At 47.2% G+C, this 26,801-nt stretch overlaps 1 protein-coding gene and 1 pseudogene across 4 annotated transcripts in view; both read right to left on the bottom strand.

Moving 5' to 3' along the window:
• Positions 1 to 26,801, bottom strand: part of KAZN (kazrin, periplakin interacting protein) — a 1,005,443-nt gene that overhangs the window by 435,505 nt on the left and 543,137 nt on the right. The gene's annotated exons all lie outside the window — the stretch shown is intronic.
• On the bottom strand, positions 492 to 25,673 carry LOC117026687 (40S ribosomal protein S12-like; annotated as a pseudogene).

The following is a 26,801-nucleotide window of genomic DNA, read 5'->3' as shown; positions in this document are numbered from 1 at the left end:
CGTACAATGATGAAATCACCCAATGATGCCTTTCTCAGAACGTATCCTTGTCACCAAGCAACGAGCGACTGGATCAGTGTGGACACAGAGCACAGTTATTAGTGTGAAGAGTGACATTCTCCTCTTGGCTTCCCAAGCAATCTCTCATCTAACAACAGGAAAGCAAGTCAGGCACATCCCTTCTGTGCATGTATTTAACCAACCCAGTTACTTCTGCATATTTCTCATTTGCAAACAATTCTTTAATAACCACTTATAGTTCAGAAGCTCCTACCTACAAAATAGATCAATGTTAAAAGTACATACTAACTGTAGACTTAAACACATAGCAGATAACGAAAGGTCACACAATTAAGTTCACGAACTTTCTACCGTGTAGGAGCCAGGTGGAAAGTTTGTGAATTTAATTGTCCGACCTCGTATACTTAAAGCATATTTGTTTCAAAAAAAAAAACAAACCAAAAAAACCCCACAAAGCCAAGTCTATGTGTTCATTTCTTGCATTTGAAGGACTCCTCGATGACATGTCTGGCCTGAGACTCTGCCATAGCCCTTAACCACCACACAACTGCACCCAACTACTTCATGGGGGTTTCCCTAGCTGTCAAATTGATGGAGGCTGACCCATTCCTCTAGCTTCTTGTCGACGTCAACCTTACTCAGGCGGATCTGGTGTTCAGCACAGAGGGCCGCCACCAAGTTCATGTACGTAGGTTCATCACAGTGGGACGCAAGATCACTAAGACAGGCTTGGTGCTCATCTAAGGCGTTGGCAGCTCCACGAATTCCACCTGCTAGGCCCTTGTGGAGGAGGGCTGTCTTCAGCACCTCTTGTAAAGCAGTACGTATTCACGTCTGTTACACCTCCAGCGGCAGTGCCGTCTTGGGCCACAGGGGTGGCTTATGGGTGGAGCCGAATCTTGAATGCACCCAAGCCTCCGCCTCCACACTACTACTCGTCGGCCAGGAAACAGCTAAAGCATCTGCTTGATAGAAGCCCAATTATTTTCTTCCTAGAATGTTCCTTGGTTTTCTGATATGTTTCTTAGTTGGTGTTGTACGGGGATTTCAGGAGAGTGTGCATGATGGCCTGGGCTCTTGGTCCTTGGCTCTGTCACAGACGCCATGAGTGACACAAATAACAGCCAAGCAAAATACAAAACCCTGAGTCAAATATGTCCACCTATAGAAAAGCATCACTACTTTGGGTGAAAAAAGCATTTTTCACCCAAAGAACTGGTCCAACCTCCAGGTATCTTGCCAGACCTCCTGCCTCTTACGTCTTGGCTATCTCCATGGGCTGGGAGCTATTTTATTTTCCCTCAAAAAGGCTAAAGAGGGCCGGCCCGGTGGCTCAGGCAGTTGGAGCTCCGTGCTCCTAACTCCGAAGGCTGCCGGTTCGATTCCCACATGGGCCAGTGGGCTCTCAACCACAAGGTTGTCAGTTCGATTCCTCGAGTCCCGCAAGGGATGGTGGGCTCCGCCCCCTGCAACTAAGATTGAACACGGCACCTTGAGCTGAGCTGCCGCTGAGCTCCCGGATGGCTCAGTTGGTTGGAGCGCGTCCTCTCAACCACAAGGTTGCTGGTTCAACGCCCGCAAGGGATGGTGGGCCCCGCCCCCTGCAACTAGAAAACGACAACTGGACCTGGAGCTGAGCTGCGCCCTCCACAACTAAGACTGAAAGGACAACAACTTGACTTGGAAAAACAGGCCTGGAAGTACACACTGTTCCCCCAATAAAGTCCTGTTTTCCTTCCCCAATAAAATCTTTAAAAAAAAAAAAAAAAGGCTAAAGATAATAAGGTCAGGTCTGCCAGCCAGTCAGTCTTCAGCTCTAATTGCTCATCTCAGTGAAGCCCCCTCTCTAGAGCCTACTGGTGGGATGATACTAACTGACGTCATCAATGATCTCACTCTTCTCTGGGGGCGAGAGCAGAACCAACACATAGCTTCTGGATTTAGACAAGGATTCAAGTCCCCAGCTCTTTCACTTACCAGCTCTGTGACACTCGATATGTTACTTGGCTTCTCTGAGCCTCAACTTCCTCATTAGCAGAATGGGATAATGTTACCACAGACTTATTGAGGAATTAAATGAGACAATGCATGTGAAGCATTTGGCACAGTGCCCGGTTCCTGGAAAGAACTCAATGGATTCAGACACAGATGACAGACATGATGATGGTGACGGTGACAGTTGGAAGGGCAGCTTTCATTCTTTGGGTTTCCATTATGGCCCATCCATTTAACTCCACCAACTCAGGCGGAATCCTCCAAGTACTGAAGACAAATGTTAGTAACACTTTCAGCAGATCAGGGAAAACCTCAGCCTCAAAAGGTTTGCTCACGCTCTCCCAGCTGAAAAGTAGCAGAACCAGATTCAAGCCCAGGTGCGCCTGATGATACGGTCTGCCTTTTCTGTCTTCTCTGTTTCCTCCTCTGATACATGAACACAGGCTCATCCCTGTGTGCGCTGATGCACCAAGGGACCTTCTGTGTCCCTTCCAACTCCACACCCTTCATCCTCTGCAAAAGGCACAGATCTGATGGAGAAGCATTTGAAGGGGCCAGTGTTCAGTGCCTTTGTTCTTTCAAACCCCGGGGACCCATCTGGTAATTTAGTTCTTTTGGATCATGTCATGGTACCCCAGTGGTTACTTTACTGAAATACTTTACGGACCGACCCTAAATGGGTAATTTATTCTTTTCTCACCGAGAGTATAATTCTTGTGATCTTCATGCTATAAACATTGCTTTCTATGTTTTCTAGGGGTGGGTGGGTGGTGGGGAAAGATGGGATGTTTTTCAAACAGAAGTGTACGGACTCGGTAAGGAGCAGAGTTAGAGTTTCCAAGAATGGGATTTTCAGGGTCCCTTTTTCTCCCTATATTTTGTTCTCTCTTTCACTAGTTCACTAAATAACATCTTCAACAGGAGAGATTTTCCACTCGTTTCTTCTCTCGACCCCACTCTTTGCTCAGACTCTGTGGACTTCTGCTTCCCTTTCAGTTCATTTCTTCCCGTTCTTAGGATGTCTTATGCATCCTAAGTTGCCCCCTGCGGACCAGCGCTTCTCCACCCAGACAATGCGGAACAGTGTGGCCTCACTCAAAGCCACAGAGGAGACATAATATTAAGCGCCAATCAACTAAGAGAATGAAGATCTAATGCCCCTGACGACTCGTTACAAAGACAGCTCAGATACGGCGGCAAAGTGTGCGATCCTTTTTCCGGAACTGGAAGTAGCGGTCTGGAAAGGGCCTTGGAATCTTGCCCCTTGAGTCAACACTAAGCCTTTCCGGCACGAAAGTGCGGGGGAGGGGGCGGAATATTTATTAGCCAAATAGTATAGACTGTTCAATCCAGTGTGCTTGGAAGGACTGTCCCTGCACCCATCCGCCCCGACTCAGGGTTAGCTGTTCAGTTGTATATATAATTAGAAGAGAGCTATTTTAGTCAACGTTTGGCTCTTTGGGATAATGTGTCCCTAGCCAATAAATTGTGAAGTTGCCATTTTCTCTTAATCGACTGCCCCTTTATTTGTTTACCTGCCTTGTTTTATGCTGGGGACATGTAGAACAATTCCTAATCCAGTATTTGGAACCACATGGCCATGTGACGAGGTGTGTGCCGTTCAAGAGGGAACCGCATTTGCTCAGAGCAATGTTGGTTACAGTGCTTTGGTCAGCGTCCTCAGTCCCCTTGGGGGCAAAACGGCACTCTGACTCCTCGGCCCGGGAACAGCTAGCTCCTGGTATTTGTTTCTTTTGAAAAACAAAGAAATAGGACGTTTGGTTTTAAAAGGGGTAGGTACAGAGCTACTAGGTTGTGCATAAGTAACTGATGTTTCAATGGTTAAAAATAATTGCAAAAACTGCCATTATTTTTGCACCAACCTAATAAAAACAAGAGCCGCGGGAAGGGATTCACTCTTTCTCTTCACCCAGTGTCCTGCGGCCCCCTGCTGCCACGCCCACAGGCCTGGACGCTCCATCCAGCACCCTGGTGCCACACCTTAGCGCCTCACACTGCTGGGGGCATCCGTGCAGGGACGCATCTGTCCAGGCTCTGAAACAGCTGTCCTGTATCAAAGACATGAAACCATGGGGGCGGGGTGGGGGAGAGAACCAGAACTGTGTTCCTCCCCCGCCCAGGAGGGGACCCACAGTCCCCTTTCTGGGAAGGCCCACAGAAAATCTCTGAGCACTGGGAGCCCAACAGCGTGGGGGAAGAGTGTGAACCTCAGTCTTCTCAGCAGCTTTTGGGAAGAAAAGAAAGATGGATCTAGATGCTCATCCTCTCATCCTTTAGGAGACATCAAACCAAAGTGTGAACTTCAGTGTCTCGCAAAAGGTGGCTGGGTCCAGGGCTCTGGCTAGCCCGTGAAGCACCTTTGTGCAAATTGGAAAAGATGTGTCCCCTTCCTCTGGGTGAACGCAGCCCTGCGTGAGGGCACAGACTCAGAGAAGCGAGCCCTAGCACTCAGTGTGTCAGTTTCCCTTGGAAACCAAGCAGGAAGTGATCACGTGTATTATCACCAGTTAGAATTTTACCTTAACTCAGGACTGTTATGGGGGAACTAGGTTCTGGTCTTTTTTAAAAGACCTTTCTGTTATTATTTTTTTAGTGCGAAGCCACACATACTTTTACAAACCTATGTAACCTTTTACATGAAGAACACCGAATGAAATTATTTGACATGTTTTATTAAATTTGAATGATGGTATAAAGTTGCTCTTTTTCAAAATTTTCTAGACTTTCCAGGAAGAGGCGAAATGAGCTGGCAGATTCAGAATCTAGTTTTGCCTGGAAGTGTGCATGCAAGGGGTGCTATGATAATTATAATAACAGTTGCAGTGTGCTCTTTCATCAAACACAGTGCTAAGTACTTAACTTACACCCCTTACAACAACCCTGTAAGAAGCTTTTATTATTATCCCCACTTTACAGATAAGAAAACTGAGGCTCAGGGAGATTAAGTCACTCACCCAAAGTCATACAACTAACAAGTGGCAAGGCTGCACTTGGGTCAATGGGATGCCAGTAGACTCCACTTTAAAACTATTTTGTTATCACTTCCTTACACTCAAACTTGCCATTTGTACTATTGAAGAGAAAAGGGTAGTAAAAATGGGATTTATATACACACCTGAACTAAGAATGGCAATGGAACAATAAACCTTTCTCTGGGCAGGTTGGGGGAAGGGGAACAAGGAACCGTCAGTCCACTCCAGGAATTCTGAGCTTGACCATGGAGAGCAACTTGAACATCCCCATTCAGTCCTATGATGCTCGGAGCTTTAGCAGGTCTCATTTCTTTTAGGCACACCTCTGTAATTGTAATTATCACCAAGGGAGACCAAGCATCACCCAGTCTGGGGGCTTCACAATTTTAGATCTAGAAGGGACTTCAGAGTTCATAGGTCAAACATGCTTTCTTGACTGATGAAGAAACTGAGCCTGGAAGATCATTTGACTTGCCCAGATGACCCAGACACGTAGTAGCAATCTTTACTATTATTATTATTATTATTATTATTGCCATTTGTTTATGTTTTTATAAGTGAGCATATGGCCACGGGAGATGTTTGGTAAACACTTGTTGCACTGCATGAAACTGTGACATTTGATCTATCCATCTGCGGGACACATCCCCAAAATAAACTAGCTCTAATTTCTGATCGCTCTGTTATGAAAAGCTCCCAAACTCAAGATGAGGTAAAAACCTCTATTATGAAACATCCCCTGGATCTTATACTTCTTTTTCTTGAAAATGATAGCAAACTTGGCAATCGATTCTTCCAGAAATTCATATGCAAACTATTAAAATCTCAGGTTATTCCAACAACTTAAAACAAAAAGCAACTAAACATTTCCTACAGCGTCTCCCCATCTCCCCTCACCCCTGCACACAGAGCTGTTGCCTGGAGACGGTGTGTGTGTGTGCAGCTCTGAGAAGGTGTTGGGGTTCAGCTGACTCTGCTGCAATTCTAACAGTCAGCAGAAGCCGGTCTTCCCTTGGGGACATGGGTGACGTGACACCTTAGCTGACATGGCAGTTGGGTGGGATGTGCTGCTGCGTCCGGAATCGCTTAGTGCCCCATTCTCCGCGCCTGTTTTCGGTGGATTGGATTATTCCTCGTTCCTTACACCCTTCCGGTAATGGTATCGTCCCGTCCTGCCCTTTGCCTTGTGACTTTTCAGCACCTCTCGCTAGTGTAGGCAGAGAACCTTCCCCTGCCCCACTGATATTAAGCTTGGCCACGTGACTTACATTGGCCACTGGAATGTCAGTGAACTTGCAGCAAGCAAAGGCCTTCGTGCTCACACAGCTCGGCTTGGCCTCTGAGACTCCCATGATCCTCCCCGAGAACATGCCCCAGGTAATGGCCTCATTAGTCCCGGCCTCAAACTGAAGATGCGTGGAGCAAACGAGAACCAGACCTGCAGCCTGGAGTAAAATCCAGGCAAACCCTGGCCACACCCCCACCAACGTGCAGATCCATACATGAGAAAAATGAATCTTGTTGTAAGCCCCTGCGATTCTGAGGCTGCGACTCAGCCAACTGACTAATACGTTACTGAGATCAGCACCTTGAATTACAGGTGTCAATCTCATCTGCGAGGCAGAGAACCACGGTGCACGAGCTAAGATTCCAACGGGGAACTGACTGGCTCACAAAACTGGGAAGTCTAGAGGTAGATGTGCCCTGGGCCATTCCAGGAGCGCAAGCAGTGCCCTCAGGTGTCTCTTGCTTGCTCCTCTCAGTGTACTGACCTCATTCTCTCTCCGATGCAGCTGGCTGGTCCCTCGCAGAGCAGGCTGGCGGACGAGGCCGGCCGCTCTGGACTTCCATCATCCTCCTTCAGCTGCCTCAGAGGCAAAGCTTCTCCCTCCCGTTGCTCCCAGGGAAGAGGTCTACCCTGGGCCAGGGCACGGTGCCACTTTGTCCAGGCCTGTGTGTGCCCATCCTGGCGGCCTTTGGGAATCAGCGTGGAGGCCCCAGCAGAGGTGCAAGGAGTGGGAAGGATCATGTGCCATGGGAGAGAGAGTGACGCAGCAGAAGGAGACGGGACACTGGGCAGCCCCAGGTGACGGATGTCCACGTCCACGTCCACCACGCCACTGCCCAACAATAAGAAGACGAGTAGGGGCCTGGGTGGCAGCTGAGGGACGATGCCCCAGCCGCTCACTCAGGTGTGTGGTCAGACCCTGGGCTTGAATCCCGGCGTCGCCTTCCCAGGGGATTAGCTTTAGGCAAGTTGCTTAACTTCTCCAAGCTCCAGTTTGTTCTCTTATAAAGTGGGGATAACAAATGCATACCGTGTTTCCCCGAAAATAAGACCTAACTGGAAAATAAGCCCTAGCATGATTTTTCAGGATGACATCCCCTGAACGTAGGCCCTAATGGCATCTTTTGGAGCAAAAATTAATATGAGACCCGGTCTTCTTTTCAGCGAAACATGGTAACTCGTCATAGGATGGGGCTGAGGATTAAATGAGATGTCGTGCAAAGTCCTCAGTCTGTCTCGGATATGTTAGTGTTCCCCCCAGGCCCTCACCTGCCAAGGGATAGGAATATCAGCTACTGAAGGCTCCCGCTGCCCCCACACCAGCAATTGCCCTCTGCTGCAGGGGCCACCTCCCCCAAGGATGTGCCGCCCCCAGGGACCAGCCCTTGGCCAGTGTCTTGGAGACAAACGCCCAGCCTCTCTGCTTCCACTCTGAAGGGCCACCCCAGCTCCGGAGCTCCCTCTAGGCGTCAGGGGCAAAGCGCACGGCCTGCCAGCTTTTCCCTCGGCCCAATCCAGACTTCCTCATTCCCTCACCTGAGTATCTCCCTAGAGCACGCCCAGAGACCCGTTTGTGTGCAGAGAACCTAATCTAAGGTGTCCTGAAAACACAGGGAGTGCTCGAGTGCGCCAGTTACAATCGTTGTTATCCCTCACTTATTCATTCATTCATTCATTCATTCATTCATTCATTCATTCATTCATTCATCTGTCCACCACCTATCTGCCAAGGGCACCCTTACAAGAGGCAGGATAGGGTACTAGCTAAGAGCACAGACTTGCCTCTGGAGCCAGATAGGCTGGGGTCAAATCCCTGGTCTACCTCTATGGGGTCATGACCTTGGAAAAGACATCTGGCTTTTCTCACCTATCAAATAGTAATATTGATAGTTTCTACCTCATAGGGTTGTTGTGAAAATTAAGAAGCTGATGAGCCGCGAGGCGTTAAAAGTGCACTGGGCAGAGAGAGAGTGCTTCTCACTGTTTGCTCCTGTGTTACACGGGGTGGTTACCTGCTGGAGGTACCCGGATGCAGCGGACTCAGTCCCTGCCTTACAGGGCACACAGTCTAGTGGCCGAGACAGATAAGCACACAGTACAAAGGCCCCGAGGTACCAGAGTCTCTGGCTTATCTGAGGAAACAGTTAAGGACTGACAAGAACTTTGGTTCTTATTCTGAGTGAGATGGGACCCACTGAATAGTTTTGAGCGAAGAAGTGACATGAGGTGATGTACGCTTTAAAAGGTTCCCCTGGCTACTGTGTGGAGAGATTCTAGGGGGATAAGAGTGGAGGCCACTGACCATTTATGTCCAACGCGTTACCATGGTGACTTGCAAGAGGGTGGGGCTAGCAGGGGAGAGGGGTAGAGCATAGAGAGGTGGGAGGGTTCTAGAGACATGTTGATGGTAGGTAGAAACCCGGGGTTTTCTGACAGCTAGCTGGGTGTAGCACGTGTGAGAGGGAGGCACCAAGGGTGACGTGAACGCTTTGTAATGAAGCAAGTAGAAGAACGAACAATTCTTTTACTGACTGGGGAAGGCTGTGCGAGGAGCAGCTTTGGGGCCAGGGTGTATGCTAATTTTGAGGTGCACAGTAGGCATCTAAGGGGAGAGGTCAAGTGGAGAGCAGGATGCATGAGTTTGGAGTGCAGGCGGCAGATTTGAGCTGAGACGATGAATTTGGAAGTTCTCAGCATCTAGCTGTAATTCAGAGGCATCGGACTGGATGAGACATCCTGACAAATGTAAGCCGATGGGGAGGAAAAGGCCCAAGGACTGAGGCCTGGGGTCCCTCCAACATTTGAAACAAACAAAAGAGACGAAGGAGGAGCAGTGAGAGAAATCGGAGGGGGGAAGTTGTGATACCCTGAAAGTGTTTAAAGGAGGTCTCGTGAAAGCCTTCTGATAGGCTGAGTAAGACCAAGAACCTGCCAGTGGGGACACCGGTGGCCCCGACGAGGGGTTTCACAGGGCGGTAGGGAGCATATGGTGGGTTGACATAGAGAAAGCACCGAGTTTATATCCTAGTGCATAGCAGATGCTAATTAAATGTTAGTCCCTTTTCCCTAATCCTTTACCTGCTACACAACATGCCCAACTCACAGCCACCAGTCATTTATCCCTAAACCCCCACATCTATTAATATCGGTCGCACAATTCTTTATTATGCACGGCTATGCTCTTCATATGTTTTAAAGACACATTCGCCAGTGGTGGTGAACACGGAGCTGACTACCACACAATTTAATACCCTGAAAGTCCCCGAGACAGCCAGCGAATTTGCAAATATCCTAACAGTATGCCATAAAAACGATGTGGGGTTCTGTAGCTATGACTCACGATCAGTACTAATTATCTGTTACTTGGAAATTATATGAGCGAATTTCCACCCCCCACCCCCCCTGTGGCAAAAGGTCTATGTGATGTCCTAGAAAATAATAAAGTGAATGGACCCTGTATGAAAGGTAGCACACAGCCTCACACTGGCTCTCCCGCTGCTATTAATATCAGCCTTTGCATGAAATTAAAGGAAAGGCTTCCCATAGGAGTGCTATTCATTCCTGTCTGGCTGCCATGTGCGACCCCTGGGTTCTGCTTCTCAACCGGCAATACACCAGCCATTCAGTTGCCGTTAATTTTGAATCAGATGATAAAGCCATGCTTCAAAAAAAAAAAGAAAAAAGTCAGCAGTGGCCAAATCGTATGCTTATCCTAGCATTTCTGAGTATACTCATGAGACAGTGAAAAACTACAATTTCAGAGCATTAATATGTGTCAGCGATCATACTGAGTGCTTTACATTTCTCCTCTCTTTTGATCATCTCAAAATGTAATTATGAGAACAACTCCATGAAGTAGATATTATTCACGTTGTTACAGGCTGAGGTTCCTAGAAAAGAAATTCTGAAGGTCACATCATCCGCTAAGTGGCACAGCTGGGGACTGAACTCCAGGACAACCAGTAGTAAAGCTGAAATCTAAACTTCTGTTCGGTGCTTCATGCTAGAAAAAGATTGATGTCTTAAGCACAATAGTTAGGAGGTTGTGCTATAACATCCAGCTTCCATTTTTATTAGTCAGGCACTGGGGATAAAAAGGAAAAAGACAAAAAGTCTTGGTCCCTGCCCTCAATAAGTATATATTATACTCTCCTATAAAGTGAGAATGATAATACTTGCCTTCGAGGGTCATTGTGAAGTTCAGCTAAATTAATGGATATGAAACTCTCCTCTTTCCTAAATAGAATGAAGGACATCACAGGAAGCTGATTTTTAAAAATAAATTCATCATGCACATTTACATCAACGTATTTTAAGGTGCTGAACCAAATCCTAATTTACTATTCCATCCTAAATTTTCACTTGGATATGAATGGACCAATTTTCCCCAATGAAACATGTCTTTTTTATTGTTGTTTTTGTTGTAGCAGTTGACATAAATCTACTCAGCTCCTATGACTTGATTTCATTTAAATTCTTTCCTTTTCAATGAAATAATCACCCAGAATTTTAAAAGATGTATTTCCACTTGTAGACTCCTAAGTAGATGACCTTTGAGATGACAAGGGTTTACGTGAAATTTTCTGATTGCTCTTTATCTCCTTGTGTATCACTTTCCCTAAAAATTCTGCCAGTTGATGTATTTAAATTCTTTTCTCATTTCCTCATTGCACCGCTGTTTACAATAATGACTCACAGCTGACAGGGACTGAAATATCATGGGCTTCTTTTAACATATGCCAACAGGGAGAGTGCTTCACGGTTGGAGCAGGCTAATGTACTACAGAGGCAAGGTTCTCCTCTACCCATGTGAAATGGAACTTCAAAGTTCCCTTAGTTACTTTCCAGGCATTGTCCAATTTGTTTTTGTTTTTGATACAATCTGATATTCTCCATGGATAACAGCAAACATGTATTAAATGCTCATTATGCATCGGGTCTGTAGGAGCTCATTACATCTCCCAAGTAGGAGAGGTCCCTATTCTTATTATCTCCACTTTACCGTTGAGAAAACGGAGGTTTTAAAAGGATGAATAACGTGCCCATGGACACGGAGCTAGTGTATCAGAGGGGTGGGGTTTAACCCAGAGCTTGGGCTTGTGACAGTTGGGCTGTGGGTCCCAGCTCTGCCAGCTGTGGGACCCCAGGCAAATCACTGTGCTTCCCACACCTTAGTTTTCTCATCTGTAAAATGGGGATAATAATAATTTGGCCCCGTCCCTCCCAGGATTATGGGACGAAAGAAGTCACTGGATGGGAAAATGCTTTGTAAACTGTCAAGAACCCAAGGATCGTCACCGTCACTGGGAAGCGACCACATTGTGGGAAATCAGTACCTCAGTCAGTGGGTTCACATTGAAGACTAACACCAGCGTTGTTCACAGAACCGCTGCCAGCACTGCCCGCGCGCGCGCACGTGACGCTAGCTGCTGAGGAGCTGGTGCTGCAGGGGTTCTCATGTCCCCAGTGATCTGATGTCCCGTTGACACACAATGCCACCCGTGGGAGTCAGCCCTCAGCAATCCTCCAAAGCTACTTCACCCCCCCCTCCCACAGGTGCCAACTAGATTCGTTTTGCCACCTCTTTGACTAGCAGTACATGTCCAAGCGGAGGGTGTCTGTGGAAGCAATCTTTATGCTCAGATTTATGAAAGCCACTGTTGGCTTAATGAATTACCGCGATCCAATGAGCCCATAGATAGCTTGTATTTAACTTTTATGTGGCTGCTCCAGAAACCAGCTTGAAAAGCAGAAATCAATGAGGGTGACAAAATCTCGATACAATTTGTTTTGAATGTTCAGGTTGGGGTTTGATGTATGCCAGTGTCAGATATATTTCATGTTCTCAGATGAATTTTATACTTGCTGATTAAAGGGGGTGAGCAGTATCAGTAGGATACGATTTGCCAAACCTTAAGAGAAACGTTGGGAAAGTGCTCCCATCCATCCATTACGGGCTAGTTTCCAGCCAGATCCGCTTCACATTTTTAATCAGCACCAGTGGCTGCATCTTCAAACTACCAAGAGGAGGCCCTATTTACCAGTTCTTAAGTTAATTAGGAAAAAATGCATTTAATTAATTACACCCACCATGACTATTTGATTTGCCAGTAATTGGGTCGGGGATAGGCAGGGACCAGGGGGTACAGGAGGAGTGGACAAATGACTGGGGGGTCCCCTGTGGAGACCTTGGCCTCAAGAAGTTATTATTTGCTCTCGGATTGTTTTTTATTTCTTTTTTTTTTTTTTGGTAATGTACCAGCTACTATTTAGAAATAACCTGTTATAAGCAACACCTGCAGATTAGCATAAAGTTCCCATTTAGAGAGGTGTCTAGACAGAACCTAAAAAAAGAACTTTACATCTTCAGCATTCAATGGCAGCAGGACACAAGACTTTCAAAGAAACCAAGACCAGGTGGCTTTTTAAGTTTCCAGACTAATTAATTTATTACACAGATGCCCACCACCCGGGGTTAAGATTGGTCTGGAAAAGAGCATGACCTGATCCATCTATCCTCTACAGAATGTTCCTTTCGTTGGTCCACTCATCCATCCTCAATGCGTGTACCCGTGAGCTTCTTGTCATGGTTTAACGTCGTTTAGTTCTCACCACAATCTGTGAGGTCCAACACTGATATCATCTTCATTTTACCGAGGAGGAAACTAAGGCTGGGAGAGGTTAAGGCATGTAGTCAAGTCACACAGCTCATCTGAGAAGGGAAGGGGCCCATGTTCATCCCTCACCCCCAAGTCGTGGGCTCTTTGTCCTACCACTGCTAACCCTGCTGCCTCAGGCCAGAATTCTGAACTGTCAGACTTGAATCAGCCTCATATTTGGAAAGAGAAATGCCTACCCACCCACCACACACACGCACGTTCCTCGAAGGGGATGAGTTTGCATCCACTGATGCGCCAGGCACTAGAGATACAAGGGCAGATGCGAAAGTCACAGACTTGATTCCTTTCACCTCACAAGCTTGCAGGTCAGCAGACAGACGCCAACGGACACCAGTCTAGCAGTGTTATTCAGTGGCTTGAGAAACTCTATCCACGGGGTAGGAGAACAATCAGATGTATTACTAGCTCTTTCAGATTCTACCTCCTGAGTATCTTTCAGCTCGGCCCCCTCCTCCATTTGACGACTGCCATTGATGTACTTCAGGTACTGGTTACTTGTCACCTAGATTACGGCAATAGCCGCCTCACTGGTTCCCTGACCACCTCGTCCAGTCTTGCTCCTCCCCCCCAAACCCATAGAAATTCCACCTTGCTGCCAGAGTGGGCTTCACTCAGTATTTCCTCTTTGCTTAACCCCTTCAGTAGATTGTCACTATCTTAGGAATAACCCCACACTCCTTGTGGCATAAAGGGCACATCTGAATCCAGCCTTTGTCTCTCCCTGCCTTCCCGACGCTCAGCTGTGCCATGCACTTACAGGCCTGCAGCTTTCCACCTGCTCTTTGCTCTGCTTGAGCCCCTCACCTGGATACCTCCTACTCCTTCTCTCCCACCTCTCTTCCCCCCCCATTTCATGTACTCAGAGCCAGTTTCTTTCTAAAGCTTTGGTGGAACAGAGAAAGTCCCTGCCCTGTCCTCTCGGAGCATTCCAGAAACCTTTCCGTCACGGCCCTTCCTCCTTTATTCTGTAACTGTTGGCTTCCTTTACTGGACTGAAAGCTCAGGACGGAGTCCACCCTCAACGCCGCACCCTCAGTGCCTAAGCATCCAGCCTGGTCCACGGCAGGCGCCCAGTGAACAATGGTTGAATGAATGAAGGCAAAGGTCTGTGTGGACAGAGATAACTTGTCTGGATTTGTAAGAAAGAGAACTTTATGTCATGGCTGTTGGTGACGTTCTGGGAGACATCGTGAATTGGAGCTTCCTCGTGCTGTCCATGCGGAAACTAAGGCTGGAGGGGGCAATGCACTTTCCTAAAGCCACCCAGCTAGTTGGTCCCATCTGTTCGGCCTCCACCTTGATTTTTCCCAGATAAGAAACTTTCCAGAGTCTCTTGGGAGTTTTTGAGATGCACACTTAAAGTTATTAATTGAAAACTGTAGGTCATGAAATTATGGCTACAGGAATAACAGCATACGTGTTTAGAGGCAAATCAACAAGACCAACAGGAATGGTAGGACCGAGATAGAAGGAATCAGAGCTCTGAGCCACCTCTGGCATTGATGATATAATTACCTTAATGAATACATTTTCTCTTAGTTAAGATGTTTCCTGTTTCAAGTACTAGTTGCAGGTACCTGAAGTTCTCCTTCTTTCCCCGTCCCCCAGACTGGCAGTCCTAGGAGTAAATTACGCTGGCCAACTCAAGTGAAAAAAACAAAACAAAACTTTACATAGAGAATGTGGCAATGTTAGGTTTATACTTGAACTTTCCTTGCTTTGAGTTCTGAACGGTATTTATTTAGTTTGGGTTTAACTGTGTTTCTAATGCATCCAGTTTGCAGCAAACAGGGTTATGAGAAAGCCTCAAGTCGATTCCTGAAAATGGCTTTTTCCAAAGCTTTCATTTCTTTTTGATGAGCGCCGTCTGCGTTATTTGAAATAGTTCAGCTAAATTTCCCTAAGTACACACAGGGGCTCAAAGGCAGAGAGTGTGGGAGGCTCTGGGCAGTCCCGGAGAATTGGGTTTTCTGACCCTGCAGAGAGAGGACCTTAATGGATCAGAAGTGTACTGCTTGTCATGCATGAAATAGGACTTCCACCCTCTCCCCCATCCATCTGAGCTGACAGCACTCGAGCCGTCTGTTACCTTTTCTGTTCTGCTACACCGTTGTTTCCCAAGGGTTTCTACAGGTGGGACAGTAGCTTGCTGAAGGCGGGGTCACTTCCACTCAGCAATGCCCAGAAGAGGACTAGGTATACAGCAAGCACTTAATGCTTCCATAAATGCTTCCTGCAGTAAGTGCAGACGCTGACATAAGTAAGGAGTCCAAGCTGGGATCCTTCATTCTTGAGTCTCGCCACCCTTGGTTTCTGCAGTTCTTCCCGTTTCTCTTTCCAGCACGGGACACTCCGCTGGACCGAGGAAGTCCTGAATGCAATTGCACCCGTGCTGCTTAAAGTCCTCCCGTGCCCTGCCCGGTCTTGGGCCATGGCTTTGTGACAGCACTTGCATAAGCCCCAGTGATAGAGCTGCTGGCCTAGGAAACAAGAAGCCAGAAGGCCACCTGCGTTGGAAAGCTTTACGTTTCCACTTCCCAGGCCTGTGCTCAGAGCCCAAAGTCCTAGAGACCAGAGGTTTGGGGAGAGGACGGCATTACGGAGGGTCCCCTCCTGGGAGACTGGATAGAAAAGAAAACCTTTTGAAGCCTGGGGCCTTTTTCACGCAGGAAAGTTCCAGAAGCCAGGATTGTACAGCCCTTTCTCCTCTTCCTGAACTAGTTCTGACCTGGTGCCAGCACCTCCGGAGGTCCCTTAGTCTGAGGGCTGGCCACTGAATGCACAGCCTTTGTCCGACACATCCCTAATCTGCATTGAGAAAGAGGAAGCCCGTAATGTGCCACTGGCAGCCTTTGAAATAACCTGTAATGCCATGTTTGAATATAAAATGTTACCTACTGAGTCATTCAAAAGTGTCCCACCCACCCCTTAAATGATAAAACGGACCTGGCTTGCTTCATAAGGGCTGGGCACAGAGAGGCAGTGGGATGATGTAAGAGGCACCTTCCTGGAAGCTGCAGGGGCGGCCTTCCCATAGCACAGCACTGGCTGGGTCCTCTTCCCCCTGAGGCGTCCCCAGAGGTCTCCAGGAAATCAGAATCACGGCCCTCTAAGCCTTTTGAGCAGGAGTGGCCGAGGCTCTTGGTTCCATTCCAGATGGAGTAGTTACTTAGCATTTACTGTTGACGTGCTCTCGGTGCCAACTGAATGAAGACCTGCCTCTCCTCTGATGTCCTCATTGCTTAGCTCCAGTCACCAGCCCAACGAGAGGGATGGGTCATTTGGTTAAGGGCAAATCTCCGTGGGATCCTGTGGAGGGGAGGTACTGCCGTTCGCCCTGGCCTGGATTCTCACAGCCAATAGTGGTCCCAATTCAAGCAGCACAAATGATTGCACAAAAAATGACTACCTCTAGGGGTGGGGAGTTCTCTGCTCTCCGGCTGGTTTCCTTAGCCTCCCACCAATTTGCCGTAAAACTCCTGGCCAGGTTCACATAGCATAGGTGCACGTAGCCATTGATCTCAGAGGGGGCATTCAAACCAGCTTTGCCAAGAGATTAACCTCCCAAAGAGCCCATTTTACTGAATTAGGCCAAAGCAAAAACAGAAGTTTAAAAGTACTTGGCAATTTTTGCAGCGTGAATTCAGTGCACAGAGGACAGGGATTCAATACATGAGAAAGGCGAGCAATTACGGGCAATAATAACTAGTTCCGTTCTCTTTGGTGCAATTGTAATAGGAAGGCAGTATTATACGAAGTCTTTTAACCCTCGACCAAATTTTATTCCTCAATAGTAGTTAAAAGAAAAAAAAACATTCTGAAAAATTGATTGTGCTCACAGTTCTTAGTTTTGAATTCTGTGTATGTTTTTGCAAGGTTATATTTGGTCTTGTTTTAAAAAAACAAATCCAAGAAAAAAGATTGAAGTAGAGGGAAGGATTTCTGTCATGCACGGATGCCAGTAGAATTGGGGCTAGGGGAGGTCAGTCAGTGGAGGTCAGGGCTTAGAAAACTAGTTTGTACGTCAGAAGTTGGTTAGAAGTTCAAGCTTCAAGTTTAGAGAGGACAGGGAGAGGCTGGGGTTGAGGAGTCCAGGCAGGTGGGCAAGGATTCAGGGCTCAGGAGTAAGGAGCTGTGACATCCAGGGCAGCTGGTCATTAAAACAGAGGTATCCTGGGGACACTAGAACCTTCTTACACTGCTGTTGCAATGTAAGATGGTACAGGTCCTTTGCAAACCAGCAATTTCTCGAGATGTTACCCATAGAGTGGCCATATGACCCAGCAATTCCACTAGTAGGTATCTAGCCAGGAGAAATGAAAACATGTGTTGACACAAAACTTATATGTGAATGTTCATAGCAGCATTATTATTAATAGCCAGAAAGTGGAAACAACCCAAATGTCCATCAGCTGATGAATTAATAAATAAAATGTGGTCTATCCACACAATGGGTTACTATTCAGTAATAAAAAGAAACAAAGTACCGATACATGCTACAACTTGAATAACCTCTAAAACATTATGCTCAGTGAAAGAAGCCGGACACAAAAGAACACCTGCTGTACTAGTCTTCTATATGAAATGCCCAGAATAGGTAAAACCAGAGAGACAGGAAGTAGATCAGTGGTTGCCTGCGGCCGGCGTTGGGAACCGGAGGTAAATAGGTATGAGGTTGCTTTTGGGGTGAGGGCAATGTTCTGAAATCAGATCGTGATGACTGCACAACTCTGTAAATATACTAAATATAACTGAATTGCGCACTTAAAATGGGTGACCTTTATGGTATGTAAATTACACCCAATAACGCTGTTGAAAAACGAAACAAAAGCCAAGGCATGAAGGAACTCAGTTAACTAGGGGTGTGAGCCTGACTCTGAGAACGGGGAGCGTGAGAGGAGCATCCTGGTTTTAATGAAAAAACTGACTTGAGGATTCACCTCCAAATTGGTCCCAACCCTCTGGCTATAGTTACTATAGTTACCAGGGCTGGCCGTCCCCTTCTCACTGATGGGACAGTCCAGGTGTCAGTAACTTGTGTGTGATTTCAGACAGAAAATTTCCCAAGCTCGGTAATGATGGCTATTTCTGAGTATTTCCATAAAAAAGGGGGTGGTTGTGGTTAAACAAGTTTGGAAACTTGCATGAATTAAGTTTCTGTACTGCGGGACTTCTGAAACAATTATATGATATAATATCTAACTCATTTTCTAAATACTTTTTCCCATCTGTGCCATCTATTATGGTGACAGAAGACTTGTGCATTAGACCTGGATATAGTCAGAAGAATTCGAGAAAAAAAAATGCACACCTCTAAAGGGGTTTGCTTTAGAAAGAAAAATTGGGCAGCTGTCAGAAGTTCCTCTAGGACATGAGTAAATACTTGTGGGTTTTCTGTGACATGTTTGCCACTCCTTCATTCAGCAAACATGCATTGAGTGATCTCTGTGTGCCAGCTGAACGTGAAGCACTTGGATACCATGTAACCTGTCTCCCCAAGGCTAATAGTAACGCCAGAGACATAGTAGGTCCACAATAAAAGTTTGTGGCTGAACTGAATAGAGTATAGTCAGGGAGACACTTCGGGTCTGTTTTCCTTTTCTATTGCTAAAAACAAGCTCCAGAAACGTAGTGGCTTAAAACAATACCAGCTTATTATCTCAGTCCTATGAATCAGAAGTCTGGGCACTCAGCTGAGCTTTCTGCTCAGGGTATCACAAGGCTGAAATACAAATGCCGGTGGGCTGTGTTCTCATCTGGAGCTGGGCTTGTCTTCCATGCTCATGTGGTTGTTAGCAGAATTCAACAACTCCTTATGGTTGTAGGATGGAGACCCTCACCCCCTAGAGACTACCTGCAGACCCCTGTCCCGGGGCCGTCTCCATAGGCAGTTCATGTCCTAGCTGTTTGCTTCTTCAGAACCAGCAGGAGAATCTCTCCTGCTTCCAATCGTTGTTCAGGTGAGGGCTGGACCTTCTTTTGAAGGGCTCACCTGCTTAGATCAGGCCCACCCAAAGACATTTCCCTTTTAATGAATTCAAAATCACCTGATGAGGAGACCTTCATTACACCTCAACAATCCCTTTACCTTTGCCCTGTAATGTCACCTATCCACATGAGTGAAATTCCAACATATTCACAAGTCTTGCCATGACTTAAGGGAGGGGATTATATAGGTGTTTTCACTGGGGTGGAGATCTTGGGGCCACCTTAGGGTTCTGCCTGCCACAGCATCTTAAGTACAATGGTAGAGGGAAGGCGCTGTGCGGGCACAGAAGAGAGGGCTTTTAACCGCTCAATCGGGCGAGGGGACAGCTATGAAGTCTTCCCAGAGGGGATGATTTTTAACAGACTGAGAAAGGTAGTTGACTTAAAGACAAAAAAAACACTTTCTAAGTTGTATACCTTTTAAATATGTGCATCTGATATTTGTATTACTAAATACCATTTTTAGGTTTTCCAAGAGAGACTTGTACACATGGAAAAAATTCAGGGACTTAAGAGGGATACATGAAAAGCAAGTCAGCCCGGCTCTTGGATTGGGGCAGGGTGGGGCCGTCCAACGTGATAAATCCAGGAAGAGGACGAGTTCACCATGATAGATTTAGGACAGCTTGGTACAAATGTTGACTATTCAAACCAGCAGTTTAAAAAGAGGCTATGAGAGAAGCCTCATGTGAGAAGAATTAAAGTTTTCTTACTAATAAACATTTACTGCCAGGGATTGGAAAATAAACGCAGGGTGTTCCTTACACTTAGTAGGTGTATAACTACAATAAACGCCAGCAGAAGTAGGTTGAAATTACCCACACACTGTTCCAGCACTCATGAGACTGGGCAGAAATACATTTGACTCAATGTCTGTAGCTATTTCAGAGCCTGAAAACCTGATGGAAGAAAAATCGGCCATGGAACCAGAGGACTTGGGATCAGCTTTGGACATCAATGGAAATCCTCTGTGATGGCTCTCAGGAAGCATTCCTACCTCGAAGAGACCCCAGGTCTTTCGGAACTGGCCTCGTAGTTTGCTGAGCTCTATACAGTTCAATGTATCCATCCAGGTGTGAGTCAAGTTGCAAAATGTCTACCGCTTTAGAACTAGTGTCAGTTACCCAGAAAATCAAAGCCAACATATTCTCCTGCCTCCCTCCTCCACACTCCAAATATTCTAGATGGGTTTCCCGCCACTTCCCCATGGTGGAGATTTAGTCTCAGAGGCTTTGACTCCCAGGCAATTGCTCACAACTAATTCGCTCTTTTCCAAATTAGAAGTTAGTAGCATGCGTAGCTCCAAATTAGCTGGAAGATTTCCATCTATTTGCCGATCAAACAGAATGGCAGTCCCATGTCCCCGAAGGCGGGGAGACTCACCTAATAAAAGATGATGATGGCACCGCTTATCCGGTAATTAATTCTGTGCCTTTGATGGGCCAATCAGTCTCCCCGGCTCCTGGGTTTTTCAAAGGCTTTCCCTTTGGGGAGCCACTGTTTCTTTTTTCTTTTTTCTTTTTTTCCCAACAAGGAGGAATTTCAAGGGCTGTTTGAAACTTTCTATACCGGGAAACGATGACTGTTAGGTCCTGGGTTGACCTTCTCTGGCAAGGAACCTGCAGTCACTGGTCCGTGTGTCTGGTCACATGATCCGCCCCTCTGCACGCACACAGGTGATTGGCATAGATGTGAGCAGCTGACCCCAAAGCAGCCAATGAAGACAGTGTTGAGAAACAAGCCGCCCATTTCCTTCATTTTTATCTCCGTCCTATGCCTCTTCTGTCGCTCTCCTCACATGGCTTTTCTGGCCCTTCCATCTCTTGGATTGGTTGGAACTTACTGGTAAACCCCAGAGCGCTCCCCAGAGTCCCCAATGGGACTGGAGCAGTCCCATTTCATTGGGAGTTTTGAGATGGCTCAAGGCTTTGGCCAAGCCCCTGCCTAAGCTGATTGGCCCAGTGAAGGACATGTGACCCAAAGGCAGCCAATGCATGAGCCGGCCACCACTGTATTGGCAACATGGTTGGAGCATTTTTCCCAGAAAAGTTGATGTCACTGATGGAAACAAGCATATACTCACTCCATCATGGGCGCCAGGACACAGAGAGGCTGAGGCAGTGAGGGTTTGTGCTCCTGGAGGGACCCTGGCATGGACAGCCACATACTAATATTCCTGAAGGGACATCATCCCAGAATAATATCCCAGGAGCTGGAACTACCTCCGGCACTGTCTGCCCTTCCTGTTCCTGACTTTTCTGACATGACACGAAGCCTGGCTACCTTGCTTCTGTCACCCTTTATGAAATAACAACCTGAGAGAACCAAACGCAAAACAGAACCTCCTCTCTCCGCCTCCTTCCCTTTCCCTTCCCTTCCCCCTTACCCTCTTCTTTCTTCTCTTCCTTCTCTTTCTCTCCTCCTTCCTTTCCCCCCTTGCTTCTCTTCCACTTCTCCTTCTTAGTATCCATGTCATGTCACCATAACTCAGTGAGCACTTCCTTGGTGTCAGGCTCTGTCCAAGCACTGTATATCTTTGAACACGTTTAATCTTCTCAGTAACCTGGTCTGGTAGATACTACTATTATTCCCATTTCGGAGACAAGGAACAAACAGGCCAAGTAACTTGCCCAAGGTCACTGTTCTAAGTAGTGGGGTCAGACTTTGAACCCAGGTTGTCTGGCTCTCAAGTCTGTATATTCTTATGCCTCCTTAGAATCAGATCCTGACAGCTTAAAAGGACTACAGAGGACGTCTCGTCACTAATGGTCAGACTTTGGGATGTCACAAGCCAACAAAAATAAATAACCTGGGAGGATGGACATGGGGATGCCAGCTTCTAATTTCATCAAGAGAGGACACTAGAAGGGTACAAACAAAGTATGACCTTCACCATCAGTAAAGAAAGGCCATTTAATACAAAAGGAGCAGGGAGGACATAACTTCAGAATAAAGCGCAGTCCTTTGAACCAAATAAACCAAGCTCTCTGAAAACTCACTGTAATGACTTATTTTTCTAATTTTGCTGCCCAGCAATTAAAACGTTGCCCTGGATCAGTGTAGCTCTTGGAATGGTGGACATCACTGGCTCCTTTCCAATTCCCCATATTGTCTGTGAAGAAACAGAGGCCTGGAGAGCATGAGTGACTTTGTTGAGGTCGCACAAGGAGTTGCAAGCAGATCTCAAATTTGATTTGTGTGTGTGTGTGTTCTTAAATTCCCATAGCTGCACAGTATTATTTCCTGGGAGGTTTTCATCTCCAAAGGGTGAGTCTGAACTCTATAAATGTGTGCTTTCTGAAAACCCTCAATGGCAATGGATTGGAAGCTGTGGCCGTGGCCTTGGGAATTTATAGCATCTTCTGCTACTGGCCTGTTTCAATTCTCACAACTAGCCTGTGAGGCAGATAGTTCTGCTCTCATTTTAAAGATGGAACAGCTGCAGTTCTGAGGGTAATGCACCACTTGCTCCGGATCGCACCATCAGTGGCTTGAAGACAGGCTTCCCAGAGGTTCCAGTGTCACCTATTCTGAGGGTAGAACGTGGCTGTCCTGATGGATGCACTGAGACCTGCCTTTCCAGGGATGGGGATGCCAACAGCTCGTCTCCAACTGGTTATTTCTTTTCCTCCATTTGTTAGGAGAAAACGTCCTCTAGTTGGTGAGCTGATTCAACATGCATTTACTATCAAATACCTATTTCATAGATACGCTTCCTTCTTCTACCCCCAGCCCTAGAAGGCCCGGTCCTACCCATTCTGAATCCCTGCCACTCTCCCTTCAGACCCAGTTCAGCTGATTGGAATACGAAACCCAAGGGACTGGCTTGGACAAATCAGATTCCTTTTGAATCAAGAGCTACAAAAAGAAGTTCCAGTTAATAGCCGGTACTTGAGCTCAAAGGTCACGTATCCTTGGATCACATCTCGTGGGAACTGAAGCAACCATTTTGGGCGATGGACAAGATAAGAAAGCAGAGGAGGCAGAGTGGAGGTGGGAGGAGAAGAGGAAAGATGAGAAGAACCAAGTAAGAAGAAAAAGAGAGTCCGGAGTCCCTGCTCCCCATGAGACTGTGGATGCCTTTTATAAGCTCCACTTTTATCTTGAGCTAGTTTGAGTGGATTTCTGTTCTGTGCAACAAAAAAAGATCCTTAGCCTGGATAGCCTGCTCTGGACCACACACCAGGCTAGATGCTGGACTACAGAGACCTGTACATCAGAACTTGTCAAGAGGCCCGTGATCCAGCATCGGGCAGAAGACAGCTCCTCCTGCACGCACAAACTAGCCCACGTGCTACTGTGTGAACATGACACCTTTTTAGGCTGAAGAGGGAGGCTTTGTGACTTTCTCCCAAATATCTGACCCAGAAACAGAGCGTGGCTTCATGTCTGAAAAGAAAGGAAACTAAATGAAGCCCAGCTGAGAAAGCATTTAAAAATTCTATCAGTGTTCCCAATGTGTATTTATCACAATGGACGGCTCATCCTAGGATCTCTTAACAAACATTAATGCTTGCTAAGCAGCTTGGGGAAAGATGAGTGACAAAGAGTAAAAACAAGATGGATGCTGTGTACCGGCCTCTTGGGAGGTTGGGTGACTCGTGAAGCAAACCCATTACTGTCACTCATGGCTGTGCTCTGCTGGTCTATTTACCTTCTGAATTTTGCTGGTGTTGGTTCATTTTGGCGCCAGTGTAACAAGATGATAAAATGGCATTTCTCCTAATGGAGAATCACTACTGAAAACAAATGGTGACAAGCCCTCCGCATTCAAAGAAAGCAGCTAGACCTTTTATGCAGAACATAATAAAAGCATGGTCCATTACCCTCCTCCAGGCTACCTGAGGGGAGACTGGCATTGTTTTCTATTGACACATGGCTGTAAAACTTGAAAATCAGAAAGTATTCTTCATTTCCTATGCTAGTGTGTTATCAAAAGGGCAGCACTAGGGTCTGGGGAGACTTCTGCCTTCTACATCAGCGTTTGGCGGCTCTCACACCACCACCAGTTAAATGTGCAAAGTTGTTCGTGCTTTTCCAATAGCGGCGGTTTATGAAGGTCACGTTCTATGTTTAATGCACCTGCTGGTTTTCTATTCTGGAGTCAGCCGGTCACCAACCATTTATTGAATGCCAGAATCATCGACAGGGACCGGGAATGCAAACATTAGTAAGACAGAAGAGGTCACCCCCCACCTTCATGGAGCTCACAGTCTAGGGCAGAGGTTGAAAATGGTGGTCTGGGTAGGGGAACAGGCTACTGTACCCTATACATAGGGTAGATATATATGTACATGTACACACACACACACACACACACACACACACACAGATATACTTCTTTTATTTGGCTCTCAGGATGCTCTGAAAACTTGAAAGATCTAGGCCACAGCTAACACTAGGCCTATCCCCTCATGGCCACAGTCAGTTGGTACTGAGTAATGGCTGTCTTCTCTAGCTGGGAAAGCTCTCTTCTTCCTTATGGTTCTCACCAAGGCCCTACTATATGACAAGGATCACCATGCTTGTCTTATTTATATTATGGTAGAAAAATATTTCTTTGTATCCTTGTGTCATGCGGGGCTCTGGTCCCGCTCCTGTTCTCGGCGGATGGACACAGAGTATGGTGAGGCCAAAAAGGAACACCAATGGAGCCGTGGATAGGGGAGTCATACCACTATATTCTTGATGGTGGCTGACGAGACACAAAAGCAAACATCTGCCAGTACCCCAATGAGGGGTCTTCCTGCACTCCATTCTCACTGGCAGCTGGGCGAGACACAGGAAGTAGGATCCACACGATCCGCAGTCCTCCATTCATGCTTGCTAACCCCACTTGCTAGCCGCAATCCGCCATCCGCTTCTCTGCCAACCATCCCACCCCACTTGCCAGGTGCAATCCGAGCTTGCTAGCTTAGCCACGGCAGTTATATTAGTGGCCAATGGCTAACTGGTTACAGCTGATGGCCAACTAGTCACAGCTGATGGCCATCTACTACCCGAGCCAACACCTTTCCACGTGAGGCCGAGAGCCTGGAAACTGCTCTCTGGGACTGTTCCCACACCTTGTCTTTATGAAAAGTAGGAAAACACAACATAGCAGAGATCCAAGATGGTGGAGTAGGTGAACACTATGCCTGCGTCCTTCTGTGAACACATTAAAATTACAACTAAATTCTAGAACAATCAACCTGGAGAACCATCTGAAGCCTAGCCGAACATAAGTCCTATAGCTACTAAAAATGTAAAGAAGAAGCCATGCCCAGACTGGCAGCAGAGGTGGAGACGTGGTACAGGCCCCAAATCTCCATGTGGCAGTTGAGAGTCAGGACGGATATCTTGGCTGTGGAGGTTTCCCCGGAGAAGCGAGGTACCCCAACTCCCTATAGCAGGCTCCCCAACCTGGAGCACTGGTGTTGGGAAAAGGAGCCCCCCCAAATCTGGCTGCGAAAAACAGTGGGGATTCTGACCATCTGGGTGGGACGGAATGCTGTGGAAAACCCAGACGTCCTCGTAAACGGCCCGTGTACAAACTCACTCACGGGCACTCACCTGGGGCTCCCGGGAAGGGACGGTGACGCTGGGGGCATCGGAGACATATGAGGGTGGAGGCAGACTGAAGTGTGGCTGCAGAGGGAAGACTGGGGGACAGTCAGCATCTTCCTGGTGAAGCGTCCTCTTTCTGGGCAGCCGGCAGGCGGGCGCCATCTTGCCTTGTTGAGCCCGCCCCCCACAGGCCAAATCTAAATCTGATTGGCCTGGTGAGCTCCACTGCTCTGCCCTGCTGACTCAGCTGGGACCCCACCCCACCCAGCTTCAGCACAGCCGGAGGTACTTTCTCGTGAGCTTCCAGCCCTGCCCACATTGCACTCTTTCTTGGAAAACTATCCGAGTCCATGGACCCCAGGCAGGCGGTGACTGCCCTCGGTGTGCTCTGAGGCTTCTGCTGAGTAGTTCCAGGCTCAGCACTGGCACCAAACCAGAATCTACATTAACCTGGTGACCACAACTCTTCCCACTCTAGTGACTCCCTGAGACCTTGCCTCATCTAACTTGCATACCACCCAAGGCTTTATCTGCAGCTGAACTTTAAAGGAGCCAGCAGGTGGCAGCAGGCCTGGGAGTGTCCTGGCTTTTTGCAGTTACCCCAGGCCAGGTACTGGTGGCAGTTGAACTCAGTTCACAGCAAAGCCTCTACCACGCACCTCTAGGTCCAGCACAGGCAGCCAGCAACTGCAGATGGCTTTGTAGCTCCTACCAGGTAGTCTCTGGCCAGTTACAGGCAGTGGGCAATTTGGGCCCACACAAGGGCCCCTCCCAAGAGGCCGCCGAACCAACATATTTGGAGGTTGGCTTCAGACCACAGCAGAGCACCACCCAACTACCCCCATAAGTGGCACACACAAAGGGTGGTCTCAACAGGTACCAGAGCCCACTGGGGCGAATCCCACTTCATGTGTTAAGCCCCCTGCACAGCAACCCATAAGCTGTGGACATGGCCAAACCCCACTGCCAATCAGCCTGAAGGTCAATGCTACCCACCGACATGCCAATAGCAATCAAGGCTCAACTATAACAGGACGGCACACACAACCCATCCAATGGTAATAACTATGTGTAACGTCAGATGGGTACTAGACTAGTCAGGGGGATCACTCCTTAAATTATATAAATGTCTAACCACTGTGCTGTACACCTGAAATTAATATAAAATAATATTGAATGTCAACTCTAATTGATAAATTTAAAAAGGGGGAAAGGGGGAAGGGAAATAAGAGGTCCAAATTTCCATGTATAAAACAAATAAGTCATGGGGATGTAATGTACAGCATGGGG

The sequence above is a fragment of the Rhinolophus ferrumequinum genome, chromosome 9 (genome assembly GCF_004115265.2).
Source record: "Rhinolophus ferrumequinum isolate MPI-CBG mRhiFer1 chromosome 9, mRhiFer1_v1.p, whole genome shotgun sequence".
Classification (NCBI taxonomy): Eukaryota; Metazoa; Chordata; class Mammalia; order Chiroptera; family Rhinolophidae; genus Rhinolophus; species Rhinolophus ferrumequinum.
This window is presented reverse-complemented; position numbering and strand designations above follow the sequence as displayed.